Consider the following 6,036-nt stretch of genomic DNA (forward strand, 5'->3'; position numbering starts at 1 on the left):
CTCCCCTTCCTTCCCTTCCCTTCCCTCGTACCCCCAAAGGGACACGGTCGAAAAGGAAGAGAAACGAAAGAAAGAAAAGAGAAAAAAAAGGAAGAGATCCGTACGCGAGATCGGTCGGCGAATGGCGAATTCTCGCGAATCATCGAGCACGCAAGAGGAGATAAGATAAGGGAACACGGGAAGCAGGATCAAGGTGACCAAGATAACGGGATGTTGTTCGTTGGAGATGATCGAATCGTTATGCGACGAATCGTCGCTTTGGACGGAAAAAAAGTTTGGACGCGCGAGAAAATCAATCCGATCCGAGCGTTGGACGATCGCTCGGGAATAGAGGAGAAGAGAAGGGGAGGGGAGGATTCTTTCGATTTAACTACGGGCCCGGGATTTCCGATCGTTGTTATTTCGCGAGAGTGGAATAAAAGAGGGTGGGGGGGAGGGGCCGTTAATCGCGGCGAACGCGAAACGGTCTGGACGGAAATAGCCGGGCGGATCGAGCGAGCGAGCGAGCGAGCGAGCGAGCGAACGACGGTGGAAAGTTGGAAAGGTTTTTCAGGGGGGTCGAAATGCAGCTCGACCGACCGGGGAGGGGAATTTTCCGTGGAAATCATCGACGTGTCCCGGGTCATCGACGAGCTCGAACCCGGAACACGAAACATACACACGCGTGGGAACGCATGTGCACGTACTAGCGGACTAGGAAGGTGGTAGGCCGGTGTCTCGTATATCGGGGTGGTGGTTCCCGCATAGAACGCCGTGCGACGGCCTCCCATTGGCCTCCCATTGGCCGGTCCGGGGGTGGCTCGCTGCAGTCATCGATTCAGGCAGTCATTGGCTGACTCGGCCCCGGCCGCCATTTTGAATGACTCCGGGATCAATACGCGGGGTGTGGAAAAAAAATGCATGCAGGCCCGCCACCCTCCCTCTCTCTCTCTCTCTCTCGCTTCCTCTCGCTCACCCTGGTTCGTGCCACACCGAGTTGCATCGCCTGCCTCTTTCCACCTCAGGGCCACCCTAACGCCTTTCCGCTCCTGTCCACCACCGCCACCCACTCCCCTCCCCCCCGTCCTTCCCCTGCCGCTGGTATTCCCGGCGCAACAACAACGACCATCGTCGAATCCAGCCAAATGGGATGATAGACTTACGCGCGTTCCTCTACACGTAAACCCTCTAACCTCCCCGCGTTTCGCAACCCCTTCGCTTCGAAAATCATCGAAAAAAAATTCTGCCCTGGCGAAAGCGCGCTGTTGCCGCTGATCCGCCACCCACCCTCCCCTCCCCCTCGCACCCGCCGTCATTTTCGTCCGTTCGTTCGTTCGTCGTCGTATATAACAACGGTTCGCGTGTTGCCCGTGTTGCTACGTTGCATGCGGCCGCTGCCGCCGCCGCTTTTCAACCCAGGCCTCTCTCTCTCCCTCTCTCTCTCTCTCTCTCTTTCTCTCTTTCTCACTCTCCTCCACTTGCGAAATAGGAAATTTCAAATCGAACCACCACCCCTTCGTACCCGCCTCACCCCTGATCATCGTTCGCGTTTCCCGGGGTCTGGTGGCGGATGCGTCATCGTCCCGTGCAAAAATAAAATGATTTCGATCGAGGTCCGTCCGATTCCCAATTTTTCTCTCTCTTTCTCTCCCTCGACTCCTCTCGTTCGTTTCGTTCGAAATATATGTGTGTGTGTGTACGTATTTTCGCCTCGTTCCCGATTTTACGACCGTCTCTCGTCTCCCTTCTTTTTCTCTTTTTTTTCGTTTCGCGACAATTTGGTCGCCATTTTTCCAAACGTAATAACCATTTCGATACCGATTCTAGTCGGGGTCTAGCTACAGAGACGCGATATATTGACTCGACGCGAAACGCGCCGCGATATTTTTCTCTTCTTTTTTTTTTTTTTTTTTGAGATCAACGCCCGATTTCGACTCGGATCATGCGCTGAGATCGCGTGGCGTGGAAATCGGCGTGGCGTGGAGACGTTCGAGCGATGTGTGGATCGATTCCGACACCGACAAGTAATCTTAACCGTTGCACACTACTTAATAATCTGCGAATTATAATGATAATGGCTATAATAGCGATACTACGGTAGTGATTACACACGGTAGTTGCTATGATTACGGACGCTCTCCCGTTTAACCGATTTACTATAATAAGTGTTGCGAGCGGTGCCGTACGCACGAAAGTGTACAATTACAGAGAGGCAACTTTGCGGCGGTACGTTGGCTGGGTGTGCCTGTTCCGTTAAAGGGCTGTCATTATTGCAAGTGGCAAGACGGACGTACCGCGGGTGGAAAATCCGCCCGTTCGCGTGATTTATCATCGCGATCCTCAACGAATTTTCATTTTCATCGAGGATGATTAACATTACCTCGGGTGGGTAGGCGCGCGCGAGCGGGATGGAAGGAAAATCGCGAAAAAGGGGGGTGGTCGCGATTTTAGCGCCAAATTTTTACCTTCCCCCCCCCTCCCTTCGCGATATAAAATAAAGCGAAAGATTGCGTGCAACATGCCAACATGCAAAACGTAACGTAACGTATGCTTCGTCGTGTGTGCTTTTTTTTTTTTTTTTCTTTACATTCCATTCCTGTTTTTTCGGTACTTACGTTTGGAACCGAACTAATTGAAACAAGGACATAAGGCTTCTCTTGGTAGCAACGACTTTTAGATCACATTTTTAGTTATTAAGAATTTTATGGTTTTTTTCATTTTTTTCGCTTTTAAAATTTACGCTTTAAAATCTAAAGTTTCTCAAAACTTGTTAAAAATATACTTTAGTCATATCTTTACAATTTACTTTGTTAGGCGTCTAAAGTGTTTTTTTTTTGTTATTTTTTTTTTTATTATTATTATTCTTTTTTTTTTCCCCCCCTGTGTTTCTTTGCTTGTTCCTTCGACAGTGTAGGTATACTCTTCTTCCTTAAGGCAATGCTTTTTTTTTTGTTTTTTTGTTTAATTTCGTTTCTTCTCTTTTTTTTTGTGCTTTTTTTGATATTTTTTTTTTCTTCGTTTCCTATATTCCTTTTTCCTCTTCCACTTCCTCTTCCTCTTCTTCCGTTTTTTCGTCGTCTTCTTCTTCTTCTTCTTCTTCTTCTTCTTCTTCTTCTTCTTCTTACTAGTCGTAATTTCGAAATGAGGAACGCTCGAACAAAAGTTTTGTCTAAATAATCAAGTCCGGTTTCGGCAGAAACTTAAGAGGAGTTGTTGTTCAGACTTTGTGTTTCACAAACAGAAATCGGTGCGTGTTTCGAAAACGGTGAAATTAATTTTTCAATGAAATAACTATGACAACACATAACAACACAGTGCGACGCGTCTGAAACAGAAATTATCGCGATTTTCGTTTCGATTCTTATTCCTCCGGATATATACATGTATATATGTGTATATATATATATATATATATATATATACACACATATATATGCATATGTATATATATGCATATCACGATTTCGATAGTATATTATTTTACGATTACGATTTTTTTCGACGCGACCCCCCTCCCCCCTCCCTTCCCCCAAGGAAGGACGGAAAGAATCGACGAGCAAATTCGACGAACGAGGAAAAGAGGAGGGGGGAAAAGAGAGAAAAGAAAAAAGAAAAAAGGGAAAAAGGGGCGAAGGAGGGTGGAGGAGGGAGGGGGAGGGAGGAACGGGGGGTGAGGGGTGGGGAGGGAGAGGGAGGAAACAAACAAAATCGATCTCTTTCGATCGGAATTTGGAAATGGATTGGAAAGGGGTGGGGAGTAGTGGTCGAAACTCGATGCGAATTGAAGATTGGGGAGTAGGAAAGGAAAGGAGAGGAAGGAAAGGAGAAAAGTGGGAAATCGAAGAGAAGATCGAACACGATACGGGTGGAGGAAGATCGTGGCGTTCCGTTTATCGAACGGGCGAAAGTTGGTCCCCTATAGTTATCCCCTTTCGTAAAGAGGGGTAAGGAGTCGGCGTAAGGGGTTCGAATTTCCCGCGGGACGAAAGGAAAAACCTCGGTTATAAGAAGAGGCCCACGTGACCCGAGGAACGAATGAGCGTCTTTGCTACCCCCGCCGCGGCCACCCCCTTTCCACCCCCTCCAGATGGTTGTTCCCCTTCTGGGGAGGCGCGCGGCGTCGCTCCTTGCGCGTCGTAGTAAGACGCGTCGGGAGGCTGGTTCTGCCTCTCTCTCTCTCTCTCCCTCGCTCTCTCTCTCCCCCATCGCTTTCTAGCACCGAGCCTCTTTCTCTTCCTCGCTCCTCGTGCTTTCCCGGACTTTTCTCCCCCACGTGGTTCTCGCGACTCGCCAGTGTCTGCTGGTACGTCGTTGGATGGTGATCTTCTGGATGGAGAAAAGCCAGACTCTCCTTCCTCCTCCTCCTCCTCCTCCTCTTCCTCCTCCTCCTCCTCCTTATTCCTCCTCCTGCTCCCTCTTCCTTCCCTCTCTCTCGCTCTCTCTCTCTTTCTCCTCGGGTCTTTCACCTCGTCCCGCGCCCTCGGCAGGCTCTCTCCCTTCGCCTTTCCGAAAGTCGCCTCTCGAGAGGCTCGCGCGAACACGCGCCGATCTCACAACCGCCGGACGTCCCACGATCAACCACCACCTCCGCCCGCCCGACCTTCTCTCCTCGCTCTCCTTTCTTTTCCTTTCCTTCCGCCGATCTCCCGTCTTCGATTCACGATATACGCCCCCGCGATGTACGCGACGTCCCCTCGCCCCGGCGTGCCAAGGGGGCGAAATCGCGCGTATCCCGGCGAAACTTGGACCGGATCGGGAATGGTGGACGCGGCGCGCACCGTACACGATCTCGTTGGCCGATCGCGCGAACCGGGCGAAGCGAACACGATTATTTTAGGAAAATTTCGGTAACCTTTGATAGAGGCATTGCGAGCATCCCCGTGTCTGAGTAGCAACTGCGCCGTGGCCCCGTGCCGGCCACCCCCACCTCACCTCCTCGCCGCCTCTATCGCACCGCCAACCCTCTCTCGGACGCGCACCCCTCGACCTCCCCAACAACCCCGCGGCCCTCTCACCCTCTCGCTCGCCCCATCGCAGCCCTCTCTGCCGGACCTTGTCCCGTTCCCAAACCCGTCCACCCACCGCTATCGCCCCATGCGCTGAAGCGCCTCTCTCTGCGCTCTCTCTGCGTTTGCGTTTTGCGCTGCGCAAACCCCGCCAGGTGGATAACGACGTATTCGGCGCCTACGCCGATCATCTCCCTCTCTCTCTCTCTCTCTCTCTCCCTTCCTCCCTCCCTCTCCGTTCGACCACCAGCTCCGCTGTGTGCGTCGTGTTCTTTGAACGAACGATCGCCGTTAAGGTTATATCCGATTTCCTCCGATCCGATTCCAGTTTTCAGGGATATCTCGTGGCCATCGAGGAACGGGGGCAATCTTTGCCTTCTGTTTCTTTCTCTCTCTCTCTCTTCCCTTTCGCCCTCGTGGCCACGGCTCGAAAAGTAGTCTCGCGGCGGAAAGTATCCCCCCTCCCCCTTTCTTTTTTTTTGTGGAAGAGAATATCTTGGGCAACGTTTTCCCTGTTTCGAATCACCACGCGTACCAGCACGGTCGGTGCGTTCGTTTTATCGATTATTTCGATTGCCACGCCGGTGATTCGGCTGTACGGGCATTCATAACTCGGGAATTCCTGCCTCGAATTTCATTTCGCGATGCACCGTTCGCTATTCGGACCAAGGTATTTCGACGATTTATAAATCCGACGCGAATAATTTTCCTCCCTTCTTTTTTCCCTTCCCTCCTTTTTGCTTTTCTTTTTTCTTTTTCTCCTCTTTCCCTCCCCCCCTGCAAACGGGGCAACGTTAAACGTAGCGGTAAAAGGATAACGGGATGGAGAAGAAATTGCGTTAATTAATTTATCCGAGGTAAACGAGATAAGCTTCTTCTCTCTCTCTCTCTCCCTCTCGTGGTCGTCGATTCGCGTAGAACGTGGAAACAAGTTTTCAACTTTTATCGAGTGTATAAAAATATACAGGGGACGTATTTACTCCGCAAACTTAAAACCCCTTTCGACCATTTATTCGGCCTCCCGGTCGAACGAGAGGGTGGAGACGAGAAT

General features: G+C 50.8%; 1 long non-coding RNA gene across 1 annotated transcript; it reads right to left on the reverse strand.

Annotated features, from left to right (window-relative positions):
• Positions 1-2,805: 2,805 nt before the first annotated feature.
• On the reverse strand, positions 2,806-5,343 carry LOC133667281 (uncharacterized). The gene is made up of 2 exons (XR_009832624.1): positions 4,832-5,343; positions 2,806-3,304 (listed from the first exon to the last, which is right to left on the reverse strand). It is a non-coding gene; the product is annotated as an uncharacterized LOC133667281 (long non-coding RNA).
• Between the last annotated feature and the right edge of the window lie 693 nt (positions 5,344-6,036).

This window comes from Apis cerana, linkage group LG14, assembly GCF_029169275.1.
Source record: "Apis cerana isolate GH-2021 linkage group LG14, AcerK_1.0, whole genome shotgun sequence".
Lineage (NCBI taxonomy): Eukaryota > Metazoa > Arthropoda > Insecta > Hymenoptera > Apidae > Apis > Apis cerana.